Source organism: Bactrocera oleae, chromosome 2 (genome assembly GCF_042242935.1).
Source record: "Bactrocera oleae isolate idBacOlea1 chromosome 2, idBacOlea1, whole genome shotgun sequence".
Lineage (NCBI taxonomy): Eukaryota > Metazoa > Arthropoda > Insecta > Diptera > Tephritidae > Bactrocera > Bactrocera oleae.
In genome coordinates, this window is record NC_091536.1 from 20,465,706 (window position 1) to 20,491,260 (window position 25,555).

The 25,555-nt window shown below is 33.6% G+C and overlaps 1 protein-coding gene across 7 annotated transcripts in view; it reads left to right on the forward strand.

Moving 5' to 3' along the window:
- Positions 1-25,555, forward strand: part of tinc (transmembrane protein tincar) — a 140,200-nt gene that overhangs the window by 46,787 nt on the left and 67,858 nt on the right. For 6 of the 7 annotated variants that reach the window (XM_014234613.3, XM_070111011.1, XM_036377421.2 and 3 more), the window contains exon 3: positions 9,202-9,290. The gene's annotated coding sequence lies outside the window, so the exon portion shown is untranslated. Of the gene's footprint in view, positions 1-9,201; positions 9,291-21,124; positions 21,212-25,555 lie in introns of those variants that run through there. The other variant, XM_070111023.1, reaches the window with a different exon arrangement.

Sequence of the window (25,555 nt, forward strand, 5' to 3'; positions counted from 1 at the left end):
GCGCAAAATAAGGAACCTCAAAAGAAATAGAAGGGAAATAAAAATGGTTGACAACAATTTCGTATAAGTTTGCTTCGCCGTGCGTACACTTGAGATTTCATTTTCGCACCTTAGCGTCAAGCGTACAACGAGAAAAGGACGAATTTATGTAAATGCATGTAGCTGCATTGTTGTTGTATGCATAAAAATGTGGGTGGAAATATATCTACGCACATGCGTCTTAGTTTATTTGAAAGTTGAACGGCATTCAGAAGTAAATTGAATTTTAATATTTTTTTTGCCGAAAACTGACAACATTTTGTATTTCATATGGATAAGAAGTATGGTGCCTTTTTCTGACATCCCTTTTAGTGCTTCACAATCTGTTTTGACGAGTATCAGTGTTGTCTCGGCACCTCGTAGACGAAATTGCTTTATTTTCTAAGCGATGTCTGCTTATTCTCTCACATTTATTCAGCTTGCTTAACTGGACAGTTCCAATTTGGTTGAATTATCTTATTGAAGATCAGAATACATTCGTCAAATGCCAAGTGTTTCATGAAAGTTCCTTCGGATTCCAAAGAAGTTGTAGGATTTCCTTTTTATTTCAAAATATGTTTACGGAGTTTTTATATAGTTTTCATAAAAATCATGTCAGGTTAATTGGCAATCGAGGAAATCTTAAGCTGCTTATTATCCAAAGCCTTTACTACAAAATTCGTAAATCGTGTTATTTCACATACATTCAATTAGTGGCGACCTTTCTGACCCACGTAGCAAGAATACCATATAATGTACATACATACGTGCATGCTACAAGCATTGGCACACGTCAGCAGGCGCCTTTAATATCAATAAGTAGAATAGGGTTGCTACTACTATTTATGTATTATGTATTAATCTACCCATTTACTACTATTGTAATATTAGTGGCTAATGGATTTTGTGTCCAGCACATAAGTGACATGCGGCAAATGTATTCTTACCACATGTGTGCTAGTTTCAAGGGAGAATGTACTGTTTGACTATTTGGTCAAAAGTGTTACCATAGAAATACCCTAATTTACCTATGTTAAGATAGGAGTCAAAACACTCACTAATATCGTGTCTTAACGGTATTCTGTTTCATAGATGATTCACTTACTGATACTGATGGTGAGGCGGTATAACAAACTGAGGACATTTTAGCTGCTCAACCTACTGGTCTGGCACTTTAATCAGAGTCTTTATAGAAGTGTTGTATGTGTATGTAATTACTGTATGTGCAATTGTATATATAATAAGGCCAATTTTAGTTATAAGTACCATCTGCAGTTGTTGTCTACTTAAATTTATTGCCTCATTTGTTATGTATTCCTCTGTGCCAGGCATTGATGCCCAATCGATATTAATAATATTTAAGCATGAGTGTCGATGAATATACTCGTTCATGTTTCGAGTTGTGGCACTCCCAAAGCGTTCAGCTCTCTTGAGTGCCAATAAAACATATTTTAAGGAGGTCATCCAGTGTGACGGCTGTTTTTTAAGGTTTTTTCGGAGTTTTTTTATAGTGAAATGAAAAAAACACAGAGCTTCCTAATTTTTACTATATATTTATTAAGCCTTTAGCTCTAATCTTGAATTTAAGTAAAAATATTTCGTTAATTGCGTGACTTATCGCTCCAATGGCACCCATGTGTTGGAAGGGCAGACAAACGGCGTCCATGGTTCCAGCAGATTGGATAACCTAACATCCAAATACAAATAACATGTTAATCTATAGATAGATGGCTATCGCCGGATCCAGGATCTTTTATAAATCTTGAAAATTTAATTTTTTAAATGCTTTTAAACATTAATACCCGAAATTTTATGATTTCTTGCGACTATTTTTTTTTTTGAAAATCTTAGTTCCAGCTATAGCCTCATGTGTGATTTATCTATCCATTTGAAGCAATCGATGGAACCGTTTTTAAGAAATCGTGGACGCCAGTTTAAAATATTTAGTTTCGAGAAAAACACGTTTGAAATTCAGGTGTGTAGACTATGCGCTATAAAGACCTTATTATTACACTCTTGTAACATTCCAACTACATTCAATTTCAGAAAATTACTTTACCAGCACATTCTATACAAGTGGAGTATTTACTTGAGATGGGATTTATGCAAAAAAAAATATCGATTTTTTGAAACAGTCACATGGGATGGCCCCCTTAATGGATTTGTCATGTTATTAATTCATTTAATATAAGTATATTTTTTCGCATTTTGAACAAGTTTTTTCCTGGGTGGCTCAAATTGCCATTAATGTGTAATTTAAGCGCTTTAAGAGAAAGAGGGAGAGAGAAAGTGTGAGATACACTTGTTTGTAACTTATATATAGAGCGTAATGTAGGTATGCATATGTTCGAAAAGTTTAATAATAGAATAATAGAAGTTACTTTTAGTTTTTTATGTTTACATAAAAATATTAAGATGCTTTCATATTTATTTTTTTTAACTGCAAAGAACTTAGTTCAAAAATTGTGTTATTTAAAACAAGAATTGTAATTAATTCATAAATGTTTTATAATAAATAGAAAAAAATGGATGAAAAAAATACGGGGTTTAAATTCTTCCCGAAAGATTAGGAAAATCCCGTCATAAATTTGACCTTGAATTTATTAATAGCGGGTATACAATACATTCCGCTGGATTAGGGAATTCCCGACTTAAGTATTTCTTTGAAAATATTAATAGCGGGTATTATGCATATTGTTCTACCACATTCATGGTAATTCCTTGTAAGCAAAATCTTAGACCACTATACCAACATAAAAATGAACTATGCAACACGCTCTGGGTGTTGCGTAGCCGAATCGCACAAACATTTGTTAAAATTTTGTGAACAGGAAAACAGAAAAACTCTGCTCGAGTAGCTGGACTCTTTTCGCCATTAATGAACGCCATCTAACAAAACTTCGCCCTTAGCTGTTCATACTTATAAAATAGTTCAAGCTCATATACTTTTATTTTATAAATGGCTCCGGCAACCCTTAATGTAATTTAAAAATGCTTGTCAGCGCAATGCAGTTTAAATAAACGATTACCATGATTAACGAAGTAGAAGAATGCTGTTTAAGAAATTGAAAGTTTCGCTTTATCCTCTTTTCTTTTTCTTTTTTTTCTATTAAAGTGCGGTCATCAGCAAAATATAAAAATGTTAATGAAACTTTATATGTATGTTGGGATATATGTTTCTGATAATTGTTCAGGGGTCACTGTTTAATAACTGCTATTAAAGTCACACACACATTTCAATAGCAAAGTGAAAAAGATAACTGAGAGACACATATAGCAAGAAATAAATATAAACTGTTTTTAAGATGATATTACGGAAACTAACAAAAAAATTAGAAAGCGTTGCCACCTTTTAATAATTAAATCAATAAAAATCAAATATTTAAATGTGGCTCACAATGAGGAAATATTATAAGACCTTAACTGAATTATTTTTGATAGGGTTACCAGATATTTAAAGATGTTATAATTTTTATCAAAATTTCAATAATGTATTTTAAGGTATATTTTATTATAAGTCATTAAGCTTGTTTTAAATGTTTCTGTTGAGAAATACTTGATAGATGGTATCGAAGGCCAAATACTTCCAAAAATTATACTATGTATGTAGAACAATTGAAAACTAAAGAAGTAAAATTAGATTGATCGCATAAAAAGAAGCAACAGCATAAGAACCGTCAAAAGCTCAAATGTCTTTGGAAATATAGGAAAATACTTCTTAAAGCTTGTGAAGTTTATTCGATTTTTTTGGTACTACATACATATATATATTCGACAGCTTCTGTTAAGGAAATGGTAAAGTTTTACGTGAATTTTAACTTGCCGGCTACTCTAGCATTATTTCTAAAATACCAAGTATGAGGAAGAAGAAAAATCTATTGACGAAGATTCTTAGTATCTTAAGCCATTAAAATTGCAGTAATAATTGAAATCAGTTCTATAGTTTCTTCTACTGTCATCATAAACTTAGAACATCTATTGCGCAGATCCATTTGGTAATTTCAACTTTAACATTTTCGTTAGTAAAATGTGCAATAACTATTTCGATGCACCACATTCCTACGTTAGCCAGCAATCGCCATTTAATTCGAACCCCATCAAATATTCATATGTAGAATACCCTAAAAGTCCACAAACTGGCCACTTATGTAAGCTCAAACGTTTGTTAGCCATTTTCGACTTTTTTCGTCGACCGCTAACCTACCGGTAGTAACACTTATATATGCACATCTGTGGAGTACATGTATGTATATATAAAAAGTGTTGGAAACAGTTTGGCCACACGCTGGACCCATAGCAGTGAAATGTCGCGCCAAAAATCTGAGTGAGGACAAAGTTTTTCCTAGGTTTTGTGCATAGGAGGGGATCGCAATAATGTTTAATTTTAAGAGAGCTTAGCTCTCTCTTAGTTTTTCTTAAAGCTTACCAAATGGAGGTGTTAATAAGTATTGTATATTTATTTGAAGATTTTTCTAAAGAAAATATGTTAAAAGTACAAATCCAAGATTATTTTGAGGTTTAATACTTGAAAAATAACGTTGGAAGTATCTGTAAATTGTGGAAAAATACTAAAAATGTATGTACTAAATTAATTGAACTAAGAAAACAGTTTATTGAAGAAATTTTCATTCTGCCTAATAACAGTATTAAGAACATTTTAATAACCTGCTGAAAACGTAAGAAAACGTTTTATATTGGTGCTTTGATGTAAAGTGGCGGCAACTGGGCCAGTCTTCGTAGCCATCTTTTACAATAAGGATCTTAATCTATATAACACTTGTTAGAAGATATTTTATATTTTAAGCTTTACATTCATTTGTTACAAAACATAGAGCATGTTTTTTTTTTACAGAAAAAGTGGTCTTCGGTACCATCTAACTAGATACAAGTATGTACGAGATTCTTCGAGTACCTAAGTCGTCCGGTTTAAAAAATGCAGTTTCGAGAAAAACTGGTGTGGCGCTTGCTTCAGCATTGGGAGTCACCCGTAAAGCTATTTCAAAGCGACTAAAAGCGCTGAAAAAAAGTGATTCTGATGCATGACAATGACATGATTCGGCCTCAAGTAGCCAACTCCGTTAAAACCTACTTGGAAACGCCTTAATGAAAAATCCTTCCCCATCCGCAATATTCCTCAGATATTGAACCGTTTGATTATTATTTGTTCCGTTAAATGGCACATGGTCTTGCTCAGAGGCAGTTCCACTCACAAGACGATATCAAAAAACGGCTTAATTCTTGGATAGCGTCACAAGATGATCAGTTTTACTGTAATGGAATTCGAGCTTTGTCAGAAAGATAGGAAAAAGTTGTGACTGGGGATAGGTAATACTTCGAATAATTCATTTGTAAACATTTCCTTACAATAAAATTACATTTTCATTAGAAAAGAGAACAGCGTGAACTTGGTTGTGCACTTAATATAATATAAATTCCAAAACAAATTAATTACCTTGTAAACTTTCTCTTAAAACACAAACACATTTCTTCCATATATAATATTCGAATTTGCTCCACTTACGACACCCATTTAAGTGGCTTTCAAGTACTGAATAAAACTGAACAGTCGTCATATTCCTTAAAACACCCATACATATACATTGGCTTTCCGTAGAACGTACAACATACATACATACAAGTACATATACTACACGCTCAAAAATTAAAAAGGACAAATGTTTACAACTTTGTTGTATCTACAATTAAAGTACTAGGTCTCCCTAAAGTATATACAAAATGATGGTATGCCTGTACATACATAATTGTTTCTTACATAACAGCATTTATGGTTATGAGTCGTACGAATTTTAAGGAGTGGCTTGGTGGTCGAGCCTTTTCCTTGCTAATGCCAATGTCGGGTCGGTTGAGAAGTGCTGTTTCGATTTTATAGTTTCCTCCTAGGCATAAAACAATTCCAACAACAACACTTTTTACAATTTAAACCCTAAAATAATATAAAATTGGATATTAATGTTTATAGCGTGTTCTAGATATTAATGTGGTGTAAAATTGCACTCCATGGCGTTTTTATCGAAGACTCTAGAAATTTTACTATGTACTTCAATAAAATAAGTCTTATGAATCCATTCGATTACCTCTTAATTTTAATTTCTCTTCGCAAAGCCATTTGAAATGGGCCGAAATAGGAAAATAACTTGAGAAAGAAGCATGTGTTAAATAAATACCATTAGTATTTGTTCGGTCTTGTGCAATGTAGTTGTAAACTATGTTAAACTAACAAAAGGGTAACACTTTTGACGCTCATCTTATAACTGTAAAATACATCGATGTGTTTATGCAAATAAAAGCCTGATAATCTGGCGCATAAAGTGGTTTTTTTAGGTTATTAATATTATTCACATATGCACATTTAACACATTCAATCTTTTGATATAAAAAATAACAACAACAATAACTCAGTGTTACACGAAACGACCTTTGGTAATGCCTTTTAAAACTTCGCACAATGGCTTAATTACCATTGCACGCCAAGCGTTAAATACATAGGAACAAAGCGCAATCTAATGTGGTAGTACTGGTAGTACAACAAATACAGTCACAATTGTCCTTATCTCAAGCAGCTGACAAGTGCGGCAATTTGTGGTGGCGCAGGCTTTGCTTTTGCCTTTGCTTCTGCTTAGTGTGAAATTAGTTTGCTTTGTTTAAATTATTTTTTTTTTGCTTTTACTTTCGGATTTAACGTAAGAGGATCGAGAGAGGTTCTTATTAGTCGTTTTGTGCTTCTTCTTCTTCTTAGCTTTAGTTTTAGTTTTAATATTGATTTTTATTCGTACGGGTTATGTCTGTTGGCAGCAACACGTCCGGAAAGAAAAAAGACGCTTAATGTGTTCAATCCAATTAAAAGTTTTAGCTTTAGTTGAGTTATCGCGTCGGCGTCTTTGGCTAGTTATTGGGTTGTGGGGTGGTCGGGCCAAGTATTTGCTCAAACGAAACTAACTTAAGCTAGTAATACTTGGAACAAAATGCAGAAGATAGACGAAATAATTTAATAAGCCCGTGGACGGTGGACTATTTACATACTAAAATGGGCCTTAAAAAGTACAGGTAAATTTTCCACTAGTTTTTAATTTACTATGGTCTTTTAAAGGTCTGCATAATATTGGTTTTAAAAGCTATTGTAAAGACTTTTTCATTCAATATCTAACTAAAAATACATATTAAATGCCTATAAATGGTATTAGATATGAGTCCTTCAATAATGAGAAAAAATTTTAAACTTGGTTCATAAACTAGGTTTCTTAATTTTTTTCGCTGAGAACAATATGGTTCCATGCAACAAATAAATATAACTGGAAATACATTATGATGGCTTACGGGGGTATTCTGGTTTAGAAAAAAAAAGATTTTTATTTACATATTTTTGTAGTATAACCCTTGAAGAATATGTCACTAAAAAGATTTTTTGAAATTTCAATTAGTTTCGGAGTTACAGCTCATTTTGTGATGCGCCGACAAATCGACTGGCTGCTCGACGCGAGCTTGAAATTCGTTTTTCTCTGAACTACTTTTTTAGAAATGGTGTGCATGATATCTCAGGTTCTACTCTATCGATTTATTGTACAATACTTGACATTTTATACAGAGTTTTTTTTATACATTATACTATCACACCATGATAGGATTTTTGAATTTATTTTTAAAAACTTCCGAGCGGCAAGAAAATAGGGAAATAACGAAACATAACTTTGGCGGCATGGAATATTTGTAATTTTTTTATATTATAAATGATTTGTATTCTTTAAATATCGTCATAGCAAAAATATATGGTTTTTTTTATCGGGTTCGAAAAGTGCCTAAAATTCGGTCTTCTAACCCAGAATACCCCCTTAAATACAAAAGAAAGCTAGGGTTAGCTATAACAGATCCCTTGGTAAACAAATGAACTTGACGGCAAGTTATTTGTATCTTAAGTTTGTGATGTAAATGCCTCAACAGTTAGTAAAAGTGATATTGGTCATTCTGAGCTGGGTTGTTCGAATAGGTCAATGTCCCATAATACCTAATAAGTCAATTGATTTTCTTTTGCAGGAAATCTCATGATAAACTTTTGAGCCCTATTTTGAAAAAAAGAAAAAATACATGTTTACTTCAATTCACTTTTATATAAAATTGTACTACTGTGCGGCGTGGGATTAAGGTGGTAAATTCTGTACGGGTAAGTTAGTGCAATACACAAGAACCAATAAAACATCGACCTCCGCACACCACCAATGTACATATGTTCCATGTATATATATTCAATATGGCGCTAGCCTGGCTTTGCAGTCTTCTTCACTGCTTACGCCTTAATTAATGACAATGAAACACGCAAACTGTGGCTACGAGGTCAAAATACGTGTCGGACTTAAACATTAAGTTCCTCGTTCGGAACCAAAAAGTACTCTCGACGCAAATACAATGTTGGTCGCTTGCTCTTCACTTCCTCCTGCACTCTGACCCGCTCTAGTCGTTCTTAAAGTGCATTCTCTTTCGGGGCTCGGCGTTGCAATAGTTTGTTAGTTTATGCGGTTTTCGAAAAACTAAAAGAAAATTCAAAAAAGTAGAAAATAATGTAAATTACTTAAATGGACTTAAGCGTATACTTAGCTACTGCAGTACACACACACACACGCACACTTATACACACGACAGGTAAATAATGCTGCAGTACCAGGAAGTCACAATGAAACCATAAAACACACAGCTCGTCTGTGTGTGAGTGAAGAGTGTGGGCGCTTGATGTGCGAAAAGTCAAGTCCACACTTTATGCGGTCAATGGCTGACGGCGGTTTGTTAAAATAAGCTGAGAGTGCGCGGGAGTCAAAGAGAAATAGCAACTTAAGCAGAATTTAAACAAGCTTGCGTGCTTAAAAGCAAATATATAAGTATGCATGTGTGTGGGGGGTATGGGTGTAAATTAATGGCCACTAATACAAGAAGTAAATTGTGTTTTTGCAGGGTTACTTGTGTTCCGTCGAAGAACCCTTCTGCAACTTAAGCGTCTAACAAATCAGCGTAATTAATCAATTTGTGGCACATACTATACGTTTTAACTTATACTCAAATGTTGTTGTAAACTACAATTTATACTCATATATGGCCACAATTCCCTTAGAAGTTTACTACAATTTATTTTTAAATCTCAAATTAATTTACATTGTTTACCTTTTCTTCTGATTGCAGTTACCTACTGGCTTGACGTACATATCCGAAACTTTCGAAACTTAATGGCTTTGACAGTTGGTTATTTCGCATTTCTGTCGCTTTAAACGGTGAGTTACGAACTTATTTTTTATGTTAATTGGAAATGCGTCGTGCTATGTGTTTTCCAGGAAGAGTTGAACATTAATAAATTACAATAAACGACCTTCTACTTTCTAGAGATAAGTCACGCCGATGATATAGGAATACTGCTATGTTGACAGTTCTTGACCCTATGCGAACCTGACTCGAAATCTAGTTACCTCGTTGCGTCTAATTTGAAAAAAATGGACGTCGGCCCCAAAAATAACATTGATTCATCAACTCGATTTCGTAAATATACATTCGAAATTTTCGAAATCTATGTCAGTTGATGTTACTTATGATTAGAACTATGTCTTTGATGCTGCTATTCGTTTAAAGGTTCGCCTCACTCTTAAATATTAATCATAAATATAAGAGCTTTACTAGTAATATATTTAGCGAGAGCGGTGAGGCTCCCTATTTTTAAAATCGACACATCTGTTCTACCAATAAATTTCTGACTAATAGAAAAAACATTATTTCATGTATTGGAGCTGATCTAAGCTTTACTAACGTCGAGATTATTAAACCGCAAAGCATCTGCTATTTTGTTTAAGGTAGTACTCCGGTAACTTGCATTCTTTAATGCATTTTTGAGAATATTTTATTTGGAAAAAATAAAATTCATCACTTTCATTTTGTAATATATTATTAATAATATTTTAGAGTATACAAAAAAATTATTTTTAATATTATATTTGTTGTTTCGTAGTACTGAAATGAGCGACCCAAAAAAAAGGAGGTAGTGATTTGGTTGCTTGGGGACATCTGAAACAGAAAAATCAAAAAGATTATTGTTCTGTTAGCTTGTCATTCTTGAAACTAGAATTAAACAATTTCGTTGAAAAATATAAAAATGGTTGGCTTCGAAAAAATTATCTAATGTAATTTTTTAAGTGAAAATCAGGCTGTGAAATGGAAAGTTAGCAACTAACAAAATATCTTAGTTCCTGCGAGAGCTATTGATGATAAGAATAACATATTCAAATTTCAGCCTAATCCATTGCATAGAAAATTTTGTATCATCGGGTCGTCGGATTGATGAACGTTGTTTCGAGAAAAATGCGTTTAAAGTTTCAACAACAGATTAAATATGTTTCTATTTATTCCCTTACTATTAGGAGTTGCTCACGTATAGGTGCTATTACTGCGTAAATATTTCGATTTTTGTTCTAAAATTTTCACAGTATAATTTTAATACAGTACTTTCGAAAATAAGTAGGCTTTTTCGAACCAAGTTACCAAACTACTACCTTAAACATATCTGTGAAATAAGGAAAGAAAATAAAAAATGTTTTATGTATATTATAAAGAGATGTGTGGTCTTTTTACTTAGATAGGGCTGAGCAACTTTTTTCATATAAATAATTTGCGAACTGGTTTCATGCCATTTAAAGAATAGTTTATGCCTAGTCGCTGGATCGTATTGAAAGTTGTAATTTTGGTCGTAAAGGTGGTTGTTTGTTTATGTATTGAGGGGATAATCTTTTTAGGTTCTTTCGCATAACATTTGAATGCCATTATCGGGACAATAGTTTTTCCGAATATATATCAAGCCACCATGACCGCCCTGTGCGAGAATGTATGCGCGTGTTGGTAAATGACTAAACTAAGTTTCGGTAGCGACTTATCATTATTGACAGCTGACAGCAGTTAGACAGCGTGACAACTGTGGTGGCGCGGGAGTTTTTGTCAACAACGCAGCCCAAGCAGTTGCTTGTAATTCTATTACTAGCTATCAATCTTTCAGCAACAAAACCAAATATGAATACTACATCAGCAAGTGTATGATTGTGTACAGACTAGTCACTCGAGGATATTACATACTAAAACGACGTTTTCCAGTGCAAACACTGACATTTCAGTTAAGTAGAGGGTTCGTTAGTGCGCCATATGGCACGACGAAGCATTCTGGCTATGAGTGTATGGTTAATGTAATGGTATTGACAGCAACATTTGGTATGTAACGTTTATTCATACTTTTTGTAGTGCCATTTTGGGTTTTAATAAAACTTTCTTTTAACTGAACTCAGCTGGTTTTGTTATTCACCAGCCAGAAAAGAAACAAAGTATGAACACACTACCGGGTTTCGCTAAGTTTCTGTGTTAATTCGAAGAGATTTGGGTTCGGATTCTGCAGTTTTATTCAAGAGCGTTGACAGCGCAACTTTATAGTTCATTGGGAAAAAAAATAATAGGTAAGACTAGTAGATGTAGATTACACTTGCTAAAAAGCTTGAACTAGCCCAAAGGGCGGCTCTCTTAAGCAATTCTGGTGCACGGCGGACTACACCAACAATAGCATTTAATGCCATTTTAAACATAGCATCTGTGACATTTGCCGGCAGGTGTATTGCTGCAAAAGCTGAGTGAAGCTGGGTATATGAAGGGATCCGGAAAAGGAAACGCCGAAATTCTCTCCTCCTTTGACTGCATTCCTGAAAACTTGAATCACTGCGTCGCAGCGGCCACTTGTGGCGGATTTTTCTCTGCTTAGTTAAGGAGTGTTTATCCTCACTAGAAATAGCATCAAGTTACTTTATCATCAGAGTCTTTGGGTGTCTGGTCATAGCGGAAAAGCTGGCAACTGCAAAGCCGATGAGCCAGTCAGAGGGGGCACCCTTGCCCCGCTCACATTGGAACGGGACCTTACCAGGGTTTTAAATCTTGACGGACTCAAGTTGTCAAAGTTGCATGGAGGATGGCGAGGTGGACACATCCAGGCACTTTCTCCTCCATTGTCCAGCATTTGCAAGACTGAAAATGAAACATCTCTTATCTTCGGTGAACTAGGAGACATTCTGAACAAATTTGTAATAGGCCCAAGGCGCTTTGTCGATTTGTAAGAATCTTAAGATCTTTTATTAAGGAGTTTCGCGTAGCACAGCAGACCGACGTTCGAAGCTTTTCAAGTGAGGTCCTTATTAGGATCGACCCTTTAACCTAACCCATCCTAGTCAAAGTAGAGTAGAGTAGTTTATGGTAAATTTTCACATATTAGATGTGCTCAGCAGATAATCGGGAGCGGGAAAATCTTATAAATCTTTAGCTCTATCCCGTTTGCGAAGTGTTTCAACGATTGTATGAAGCGCAGTGCATAATTTCGAATGGGGGCTATTTTGAAGGCGACAACATTAATGTAGACAAATGAATAAATATTTTTTCATAAAAACGTTCTGTACTCTTTTACTTGTCTTTAATTTGCCATTTCTCTGCTCGCTTCTGCTCTCTTGTCAAAAAAATTACTTGTAAAAGTTACAAAAAAAGTCTGTATCTTAACTGCTAACTATCGCTAGCTAGCAATGCTGCTAGAAAAGTGTTTTTTAACCCGAAAAACTAGCACAAATTAGCGGAAGACAGCACAAGTTGAGAGCTTTAAAAGCTGAGAGAGTTGCTAGTTTTTGCTAATGAAAATTTTACTAGCAAAAAAATATCTGCTGCCATATGAAGGAACAGCTGTTAAAGCACATGCGTATACAAGCGATATTTGACGCATTAGCTTTGATTTTGTTTATTTTCATTGTATTGTTTTGGATTGTGAAAATAATAAATATAAAGTGATTGTAAAAAACAACATTTTGATATTTTCTTGCTAGTTTCTGCTGGTTTTCCGTTTCTTTACTTTATATTTGTCATTTGAGTGAAAATAGAAAAAGAATAGAACCACCAAACCAAAATCACTCCATTTTCGTCTGTCAATCACTATAATCGATGCGCTGTCAGCAGTCAGGATACATTAAGTGCTATGAAGTTTTCTCCTTGAATATTTTTCTTTCCACGATCTTTAATTTAACACCGTCCGCTGCAGGGAGTGCAATCGACATTTCACTTGTGCATTATAGGTTTTTTATTACATATTAATAGTTTCGTTTCGTCCATCATTTCCAATTGCTGAATTAAATTTCCCAAATTGATTGATCTATGTAGATAATGTTAATGCATATCTGCAATTTTGAAATTTGTTGAGTGTGTTCTTGTAAGTGTTATGAGTGTTCGGGGTGTTGCAGGTCACCTGTGCATTCTACGAGTATTTACAGCTGTTACGTTTGAAGTTTTCAATTGAAACCAACTCTTCCGAATCGTATTTCAGTCGCAGTTAGCGCGAGGTGGTTTTATTGATTATCGCTACGCTGGTTTTTGTGCTTTTCTATGGCAAATAAATCAAGTTCTTCGAGACATTTTCATAGTTTTTTCACTTAACGGTCCTGAATTTATATCTGGCCAAGGATTGTCAACTCAGCACCAGCTTCTAAAGATATTTTGGAAAAATTTTCTAATCAAAAAAAAGGCGTGACGCTAATTTTAATACCATGACTGGGGTCTTGCTTGTCTTTTATTCCTTTAAAAATATGATGTGCGGGCGTTATTTACCAGATTTTTAGTTTTTGTAGGCTTTTATTGAGTATACTCGTATACTAATTCTCTACACATTCTTCAGAATGAGGTTGTTTGCATGGTATTCATATACGAAATGAACTACAATACATTCCTGAGCATTTGATGAGCTTTTGGAAAGATTTAAATTTTCATTAAAATATTTTATACTATAAACACATATGTATATACGTATATAAATATAATTAACCAGTCTTTTTGCCAATGGCTTTGCTGAAGCAAAATTTATTTTTGGTCTTATTGACCATAGAGGCAGAAGAGATAAATGAGGTTTTATTGAAGCAGGGGGTTGTTTTGCAGGCCTTGCCACCTACTAAACTAAATTAAATATGTATACTAAGGTAACTTGTTGAAAACTATTTTGACTATATGCAACCACATTCCAACCGTTATGTATGTTTATGTGTGGTATGCATAACTGTGTTAATGAACTTTGAGATATACGTTTGTTAACCAATATACATGAAAATAGTTTTATAAAATTTAAATTTATTTACATGAAATAATAAAATGTCTATTAATTTGAGAAACAAACTGCAAAAACCATTTATTTGTGTATTTAATACATCGCTGTGAATTTCAGAACGGAAGTTTTACATAAAATCTGTTTTAAATACATAGAAATTAAACTTTTATCTACAAAAAGTAACTTTTACCTATGGTAATTGAATTCAGAGTATTTGAAATATTTTTTTTTAACAGATATCGACTATTTTAAACAGTTTTTTTTTTAAAGATATGTGTATGCACATATAGATATTTCAACATATGAATACATACCGCAGCCAACAGCAATATTGTTTCAAACGAGCTTGGGAAATATTTTATCTTTTTTGTTTGTAAATTGATGCCATTTTATTATAGGATAATATTTATTATCTTCTTTAAAATATGGAAAAACTATTCGTTTACTTTCAATCCAAGCCATCGCATACTTTACTGACAATCAATTCGTTGGGAATTTTTTCTTTTGTTACAATCACAACATCATACTTGTACATTACGTCTTCATACTTTATCGGCGTCAATGGATCGAATGACCCTTCGGCGACAGTTCTTTGAAAAAGTGTTTCGAATTTTGATAAAATCTCATTGCCAAATTCATCTATATCATATAGGCCCTTAACAGAATGAATGTTGAGATCATACGAATGGGTTCTTATTGCAATCGTAAAAATTACAGAACATTATCATAATGATCACTAATAATGGTTATTCGTTCCGGTTGATTATAAAGAATTTAGATAGAAACAAACGTTGATATTGAGGAGCACGCAGGAAACAATCGCTAATATTATTAGCATTTATTTTAAATTGAACCCAGACTGTGCTGCAAAAGTCGTGCTTGTTCGTAAAATAACAATATTTTGATATAGGAGAAATCTTAACTTGAAATCATAACATAACGAAAAAAAATTTATGAAAAAAGAGGCAACAACAGTAAAAAAAAACCAAAATATGACGGCAAGACCACAGCTTGCACAACATTTACTACAACTGTTAATTTCTTCTTTCTCTTCACCGAAGCACTCTGTGCGGCCTACTGGTGTTGCCTAAGGCACATAGGCAATACCGGCTATTTGCTTGCTACTGCTGCATCTAATAAGTCTTACTTGAATGAAATATGCACTTGGCTGTCCAAAATGCGGAGCGCAATTACGAAAGGAGAACTTTGTCGAGGGCAAAGGAGAGAAAAAGTAGCGGAAAGAGACAATAACGCTTTGGATGCCGCTTGACAAGGAAATTATGATAATTTTTGGTTAGTTCTCAGAATCTCTATGTGTGTACGTGTACAGAACAATTCGGTCGATGTGTCTGTAGTGTGCAGGGGCTGCGGCTGTGTTGAGGTGGTGAAAGTTTCTGCGAGATTTAAAAGTTTCGGTCATGTAAGAATGTCAACGAAAAAATTTAATAACTGCGCCAAAACACAGTAGAAAGAAGAAAATAAAAATAAGACTGGTAACGGCTGAAAATGGTACACGCAATGCTGCTAAGGCAATAATGTAATAAAGCACGTTGTACGGAGAGGGGGTTAGCACTAGCACTTTGAGACTTGAAAGATTTGGCAAAAAAAAAGAAAATGAAGCAAAAAAATTTGAGCGTTAAAGTTGCAAAGAGATTTTTGTAATTGTTAATGTTACAAGTTGGGCCACACGAAAATTATTTTCTTTTAAGTTTGAGTAAAAAAGTGCTAGGGTTCAGTTAAATAAAAAAGAGTCTGAAGTTATACGTTGAGGATTCATTTAAATAAATATTTATTAGAGAGGAGGGCTTATGAAGAACCAATTCATTTAAATGCAATGCTTAAAGACCCCAAATAATAATCACCCTTAACATCCTTTTAAAAATAGCTAACCTAAATCATCAGAGCTTTTGGTAGCCATGAAATGTATTTGACCATGTTATAAGCAAAACATAATAGAATTTGCATTAGCATGAACATGATCGCCGAATTAACAGAGATATTTTGGGAACTGCAACAGATGGAGGAAATAAAGATGCTCGAACTGCAATACAAGTCTCAGTATTACTGCCTGCATATTCGCATACTTTCGATTTAGTAGCAGACAATCATTGAAAAGCGAAATTACGAAAAATTGTAATTGTCAACGTTCATGGAAAAATAAATGTAAAACTGTTCTAAATGAGTCCTAAATGGAACTCGGTTTTAGCGTATTGTTTTCTAGTCTCCAAATATTGAACAAAACTAATTTACTTAAAAAGGATAGGTACCAAAATTTGTGACTCTCGCAGATAACACTCATGGAAAATGTAACATTGTGCTGCTTTCCTTTCAAATGGCACTTTAATTGCTCTTAATGCAAGTAATTCTGACATTTCGGACTGGACAATTAAGCAGCAAGCAATCACAGCTGGTGCGCGTGAAGGAACGGCAAAATTGCAAAAATGTATGAGGAGATGGTAGATGGATATTGGCGCATGGAGTGGTGTAAGGGAAACGGAAATTGAAATAAAACAAATGCCAACACGACCGCAACGAATATTTCCTTTCCGCTTGAGCGCTGGCACACACACACACACACACACAGCCATTGATATACATTGTAGTATTTATTTTTACGACAAGCGTTCTCTTCCGTTGCGCCGCAATAAAACACAGCGTCGTCGGGCAACACAGCGTGGCGCTTGGCAAAGTGCGCCAAAAGTGTTGTAATTTCAAAATCCACCGAAATGAAAGAAATGCGTAAAATGTGTACAAACAATTTAGGGCTGTGTAAGCTAAAAATTTCTAAGCTATGTGTTGCTCCATTACAATTTCTGCGTGCTGGTGTGCCTTTGTGTGTGTGTGTGAGAGAGTGTGCACGTAAGTATGCGACAAAACTTGAGGGCTGTCAGCTGGTTAAACCATTTTGCTACTTTTAATGTTTGTCTGATTATGTGAAGTTTGGAATTCAATTATTTTTCACGTTGCTATTTGTGATTAGTTTTCCTTTTTTATTTTTGCGAAGCTATAAATGAGGGTGTTTGTAAAAAAGATAAAAGAGAGGAGCGGGGCATGTCATGGTTGATTTCTCGGCTTAAGTCGGTTAGTTGGTGATGAGATCGCGTAGATTGGCTCGGCCTGGATAAGTTAATACAACCTCTGTTGATACTTGTGTAAAGTTTAACTGAAATAAGATATATATATAACAATCAACTCATCCTATTTATGCGCGTTGCAATTGCATTTAGAATTGAAGAGCGGATTTTTTCGCAGAAATAACGCAATGTGGGCGCAAACATAAGTCATCGCTCAGCCCCTCTATTCACCAGACATGGTTGCTAAGTACATTAACGCTACATAAGAATTATTGAAAAGGATCAAAGTCTATAAAGATATCCTGAAACAAGTGTCTGGTTTTACTGAGCTTCTGCGCACCATTAGTTTAACTAGATCTTCGAGTGTTCAGCGAGGATTCACATATTACGGATTTGGGCTTCATGGTTACATCTATAAAATATTGGTTTATTAGATGTGAGTTGAATTAGAGTTTCATACTGATTACTCAATACTATTTAGAAACTTATTTCGACGTCAGTTTTTAATGATATGTTTTACAAATGAACAGACAGGTTTAATCAGCCGAAGATACAGAAAATATTTGCTTTTAATTTCTAATCAATGATCATATAAGAATAACATTTAAACCTATTTCGCTTAATTATTCTATAGTTAAAATAGTGCATTTAGAAGCAGTTGAGCGAATCACAAGCCTAAATTTATACATATATACCACGTGTCTATTATTTTTAAGTAATTCAAATGCACTTTCCATTGCACAAGAGCGGATCTGTATGTATTTAAGTGTGCGTATTTACAAGAACCGAATTGCAATACACAATATTTTTATATATGGAGATTCATTGGAGCATTCGACCAAACAACATTTGGCGCCAACAACTCGTTTGCCTGGACCCCCATTTGTTATATACACATGCAGCAAGTGTTTTTAGGGTGAATTTCAGTTTTTATGAGGTTTTTGTTCTATTTTTCTTGAAACATACAATGCAAAACATAAAGACAACTTAATTTGAGTGGTTGTTTGATATCAGTGCGTGGGTTATGTGAACGTGCATGAAACTTTCCTATGGGTGAAAAGTGTGCCTATGTAACAGTCGTTGCCATAAAATTATTTCATTGCATTGTTTTTCATTCAAAACAAATAGAAATTTTAGCGCTGCTTTAGTAGTAGTCTACCTTTTTCACAATTTTTCATCGCTACTATTTATAATGAAAGCAAACTCCCCTTTGTTTAAGTGAAACTTGTTACTACTAAGTTTGTGATGAAGCCTGCAGTTATTTTTGCCTTAAATTTATGCTGATGTGTTCACATTTTGTTTTTGTTTCTATTTTTTGTTTGATATATACGTTCCTTTATTGCATAACTTTCACTTTTCTTCACCCTTTTATTTCTTGTATTTGTTCTTTTACGTTTCTATGCTCGCATTATTCATTTATTTGAGTGTGTTTATTGTTTTCTTGCACTTAAGCTTTCACATATGTACATACATAAATGACGCTTTCTCTTGTCCATCCCACTAATCTTAAGTGTGTTGCTTCCATTTCGCGGCTAAGCTGTTTCCACCACTTACCCCTATTTTTTTACTTTTCTTAAGCTGTTCCAAATCTCTCTTATTTCAACGTCGTTCGATTTCTTTTATCGCTGTTGGTCCAGTTTTATTGCTTTGTTTTCCGTTTCCTGCTTTTGCTTTCTGTACTCAGATGCGGCCGATTTTCACTTTAGTTGTTAAGGATTCTTCTACATATACAATATATGGCTTAGATGTTTGGTGTTTCTTAATACCTTTGCTCTCCCACATTTCTTACACTACTTAGTACTCGGCAAGAAACTCGCATGACGCTCACAGTCATCGAGAAATTAGATTTCATTATACCAACAGTATTCACAAAAATGTATACATAACTCATTATTGATGTAATGTTTAATAAAGCTCGATTTTCTCGCTGTCCCGACCAATATTCTCAGTTACCAAAGATGTATCCAGCGTCTTACTTATAAATGTGTTGAAATAAATAATAAGACTACCGTAAATCCATTTTTATGGTAAATATTGCTTGAGTAAAGTTTTTAAATAGATTGATGGCTATTATTGACCAAAAATAACAAGTTCATTTTGATTCTTTATTCTTTTAAGTACCAGGCAGTCTATTATTTCAGCAATAAAGCTGCTTCAATCGCCCTTAGTCGTCAGAAAACCGCATTTGTTGCAGGATATGTTGGATTATATCTAAGCATTGATGGTAATATCCACATTACTAGGTACTTAAGAACTTTTCTCAATTTTTGTAAGATTGAATTGAAATAATGAATAATTTACAAACCTCTAATAATTTTTGTTATTTTTGTCAACACTTTCAGCAATCTCTAATTTGTTGTTTTTTGTTCTTATTTTAGTGCTTACCTTACATACTTCGCTGATTCTTACGCAAAACTGTTGTTAAGCTTTTATATCACAAAACTTTTTCCAAATAAAAAAAGCGCAAAGTATAAATACAAATTTAGTAATTGTGTGTAAATGCGCACGCAGCTTCCTGTCGCACTTTGACATGCGAGGCTCTTAAATATTTGATTTCCGCTACTGTCGCTCCGCTCTTCCTTTTCAGCACACCATCCTATACACATATGTAGGTGTATGCGTGAGCTTTACAAAAGCAAAAGCTTTAACTACTCTTACTGCCAACGTTTTTTTTTTTATTTTTTGTTTATATTCTTACCTTTCGCATTTTCAGTCGCTTTCAACGCAATGCTATTTCCAGTTGAATTCTATTTCATATCCTCTCTATTTCCTAGCATTTACATGCTTTTTCCTTTCTATTGTATGCTGTCTAGCAAAATAGTTTTCTTGTTTAATGTAGTTTCCTTTTATTTAAATTGTTCTCCTCTCTATTATTATTATTATTATTTCAATCTTGGACTTTGTTGTTTTTTTTTTGCCTGAAGCTTGAATCAGAAAAGGATATGCTGCACAAATTTTGCTTGAAATCGACACACTGCAGAATTCAGAACGCACCCGAACAAAAGCAAGGAGAAACGTTAAAAGGGTTCTGTGTGAGTTGCCTTTTTAGAATTATTTTGTTTAGTAAATTCTCTTTCCTTTATATTGGCATTTCTCATTCGACTAATAAAGGATTTTTCCTTGCATTTCGTGCTACGCATAACAATACGAATACTTATTGTTGTTTCTATATATGTATATAAAAAATACAGTACATAAACTATTTCATACATTTTTCTGAGCAAGTTCTCTGGTCGTTTTGGTCTTGCAAATACAAATAATGAAATTTACTGGGTTTACATGGGGACCGTATGATCGGAGGATTGGCGTGATCTTTATTTTTAATTTTTTTATTTGTTGTTTATAGAGAAGGAATGAAGGAAGCTACTTCGATAACTTAAAACAAAAGTTCAAAGGCTGCCAACTAGTTTCAATCAATAAGATAAATGAATTATTGTTATTATTGGCTTCACCCAAATATATTTAATAGAAAAGTTATTTATATTATTTTCCCAAAGTGCCTAAATGGAACATCGGACCTGAAAGAAATGTTGCTAACTATGCTATTTAATATTTATATATGCCATATGTATTGGAAACAAAGAGTAAATTGCAATTAGGGTAAATTAAAGTGTTAAAAAAGCCGTAAAATAAGAAATAGTTGCACTTTATCGGCAATTTGAGATTCTATGAATTTATAGCTATTTTATATCTTCAAATAATATTTTAATAATTTTTTTGTAGTTCAATAAATTTTATTATTATATTTTTTATATATTTATATTCAATTAATAGTCAAAGCCTATTATAATCAGTATACGAAAAGATCTTATGAAACATTAACCACTCCTTTTATTGGTTTTATTCATAATATATTTTCAGTACACTAACTTAACATCATAAATACATACATATATTTGTATATTATATATACACACAACCGAAAGCTGAAATGAAATACCCCATTATCAACCACTTGCTTGCAACAATATAAGTAAGTATATTATTTTACAGCACCTTTGAAGCAGAAAATGTAATGAGATATAATTATATAATAAATGCAATTAGTAACAGGAAACTGCAAATAGAAGACTACACAATAACCAAGGCATGGCCACATTATTAATTTACTTATCCCTACCTCACTCTCTCTCCTCTTGATCTCATAACAAAAGCTCAGACTAATTTAGTTGCAATAATGATGACACGAAGAGGAGTCGCCAGAGTTCAATCGGTCACCGGTTGGTTCATAGTTCAATGGACCATTTGTTGACAACGTCGAGTTTAATAACACTATTTGTTCTATCATTCAGTATTTCTCCTTTAACACATCTATTGTACATATGTATGTATGTACAAATAGGTGTATAGTGCACATATAAATTTATTACGCCATTTAGTCCAGATAGTTTCATATTTCATCATTTTCACCGTTCTTCCACCATCATCTTCACCACATAGCATAGCGCTTTTGCCTGACTTTTCAAGCATCATTAGCTTCATACAGTTGCTGCTCATTTAGTAACTCATTTATATTTTGTGTTGCATGGCATGTGTCTCGTGGCTTGTGGTTCGTGGCTCACCAACAGACGGGTGTACTGCTGAAACTGTTGATTAATTGATAATCATAATTTTCCACACCACACTCACAGCTGCACAGAGTGTGAGCTCTGAGTATATTTCGATATCTGCAGTCCTTGTGTTGTTGACCTTAACACCTCAATGACGGATGTTTTGGCATTTTTGATGAGACAAATTCCTTTGGGCAGACACAAGATCAAATATCTGCATTAATGCTGTTTTATTGAGATATTTATATTTATTTGTTGTGGTAGTTTCGGCACTTTCTGTTTTTGTTTTACGTTCCTTAGTTATATGTGACTTTTAAATTTTTTGTCATAATACGTACATAGACATATTTCCATATACTTTCGTCCAAATAAAGTGTTGATTCACTTTCAAATCCACTTGTGATTTTTATATTGGATTTCCTTTCTTTTAAGCGCTATAATAACCTTTGGAATACTAGTTTATCTTGTTGATGGGTTTATGAACTCTATGCCTACATTTATAGTTTTGGGTATGTCAATAGGTCCATATGCATATAAATGCATGTACTTACTTATATATACTATAAGTTACATCTGCACATATTATTGATTTTCGTCGAAAAATGCCAGCGTTTATTTTTTCGTTGATTTTATGATTTGCTTGCAAAAAGGATTTATTTATACTCTCAAAATTTACTCCTAAATAATCAGCTTAAACAATCTGCTTTCCATTGAACTTTCTCAACAGATATTTTTTATTCTCGTCTCACGCTGAACTCCTTCGCACTATCACAGTAATTAGTTTGTAGTTTTTTTTATTAAACTTGCTCCCAGCGATCACACTCTCCATTCAAATTATACATGACACAGATGATATCTTCTAAAAATTAATGTTTAAATCATCAGTGCTCCCACCAGAAAACTCGTAGGCTCCACAAAACCCACCACGTTAATTCGTTTTCCACTTTATTTATCTAGGCTTATTTGCTTATTTTTCGGCTGCTGTCGCGTGACATGCGATGTTTATATTTGCTAAAATTTTCAAAATATTCCATTTTATTTTTGTGGCTATTTGTATTGTTTTGTTTGCTTAGTTTTCCCTCTACTCACCCTCACACGTGGACTAGATCGCATATGAATTTTGAAGCTCGAGAATTTAGCGAGTGAAATTGTGAAAAATTATGCCTGTCACGTTTGGCGCAACGGTAAAGTAATGTTATGTAATGTAAAAAATTGCGAAATGTAGCAGGCGCGTTAGGAATAATTTTGTGCATAAAAGCAAAGTAGTAGGGAACGATTCGAAGCAACATAGAAAGCATCAGGCGGCGCTTTGGCTTTGGTATTTCCAATCTTCCTTCCGGCTACAGTTTGCCTGTTTGTTTGTGTGGTTTTGGTGTTTCATTTACTTTTAGTTGGCTTTTGTGTGTTCCTCCAGCGCTTTCCGCATCCTAGAAAATTTCAAATGCCTGCTGATTTCTTATTTCCTGTCACTTTAGACTGTTTTTGTGGCATCCTTTTACACCACAGTTGCGCCCCGTCAATCAACTTATTTGCACGCAGTCACCAAATGTACGAGTGTATGTGTGTGCGGCATTCACTTGTTTTTAGAAAATTTCATTATGACACCTTGTTTATGCAAAATAAATAGCAGTTGATGAGGTAGGGCAACCACATTTCCTTAGCGGTTGCTTACTGCTAAGCCTAGAACGTATCTTTGAGCTTATGTAAGAAACCTTACGAATTGGATTGTAACCTCAAGTTAAAACAAGAAAAAACGTTAACTTCGGTTGCACCGAAGCTATAATACCCTTCACAAATACAAAGGCTCTTTACAAGAACTTAAACGATCGTTCAATTTGTATGGCGGCTATATGATATAGTGACCTGATCTGAACAATTTCTGTGAGGAACATATTGTTGCCTTAAAAAATAACTTGTGCCTAATTTCGTAAAGATATCTTCGTTCAGTTAATATGGCAGCTATATGCTATTGTCATCCGATCTATAGAATTTCTTCGTAGATTGCATTATTGCCTTAGAAAATAATTCACGCCTAATTTCATGAAGATATATGCTATAGAGGTCCGATATCGGCCGTTCCGACAAATAAGTAGTTTCTGAGTGAGAAAAGGACAGATGCAAAATTTCAGATCGATAGCTTAAAAACTGAGGGACTAGTTTGTATATATACAAACAGATAGACGTACATGGCTAAATGACAACTCAGCTCATCATGCTGATCATTTATGTATGTATGTATTTTATAGGGTCTCCGACGTTTCCTTCTGGGTGTTGCAAACTTCGTAGCAAACTTAATATGCTCTGTTCAGGGTATAATGAACATGTTCTGCCGCGTAAAGTTGTTATGGTGGCTGCCACGAGCAGGCTTTTAATTTGTGTGCTTTTTTCAACTTAACTAGGCTGTTGCATAATATTGTGCACAATTAAACAGCATCGCAACCACACGTTGCACATAGCTTTGTTTACTTTTAGATTCGGCCTCTATTGCCTTTGCGTTCCCTTCCGTCCGTTAATGCTGTTTTCTTGTCAATTTGTAATTTAATTATATTTATTAATTATATTTATTAATTATATTTCCTGCATGCCGTGGTGTTTATTGATTCATTAAAATGATACGAGGACAAATTGAACTATTAGTGACTTTTTTTTTTAGTTTCACTCTGATTTATTTGAGATGTAGCACAAAAGTACACTCGAGAAAAACTTAATAATAAAATTATTATATATTACAATATATAATTATATTTTTTAACATGAATCAAACAAATAATTGGTATCTTTCGAATATGTATTTATATATATTGTTTTGAATGATATTTCTGTAAGAATTAATTTGTTAATATACAAAAGAAGTGTTTCTTACAATTATTTTTACGTTCAAGATTCTTACAATAATTTTCTAAATTTTTATAGCAACATTCTAAAATATCAAAAAATGATAAATTGTAATGGCGAATGCTTTAAACGAAAGGAAAAACAAGTGGAGAATGTTGAATTTCAACAACTGAAAGCAAGAACGCAGAAGCGCAATAAATAATTAAAGGATCAGGAGAAGTAAATTTCTTTTTTACCGATTTTGTATCAGATGATATTCTGAAAATTTGGAAATTAATTTTTGACAACATATAAATAAATACTTAGATGTCACTTGGTAGGCATTTCAAGTCGAGTACCCAACTTCATATGAAAATATTATGTAATTTTGAAAGATTCCGATGCCTGATATATTAAAAGCACCGACAAACTTTCGTAATGAGCTTCGTTTTTTCATATCAGTTAATTTTTACATTTTGTAATATTAAATATATGTAAGTTAGGTTGATTTTTACAACTTTTGCTGCTTAGCTAGAAATTCTGTATCTAACCAATAATAAATGCAGATGTATCAGAAAGAAATATTATAACTATCTGTTGAAATTTTATTATTCAGATCTGAAAATGCGAGGTTAGTTTTTTTGTTTGTAAGAATTATTGGTAGTTTTAATGTATAGTCGCACCTTACTAGAAGTGAGTCGTATATGTTATGTATAACCTTGAGAATAGTGGAAATTTATGAATTATTGTATAAGATATGAAAACTTAAATTGTGTAAATATTAATATTATGGTACAAAAATTACTAAATGTTGGATAATTTTTCGTTGCTCTTTGGGGACTTTAATCTATGATAGCAGTATGTGAGCTGAGTTCGAGAACTCAGAAACCATGAAATCTCTTTAGAGTCGAACTGTAATTGCAAAGTGCAGCATCATTGGCTCAAATTATTTG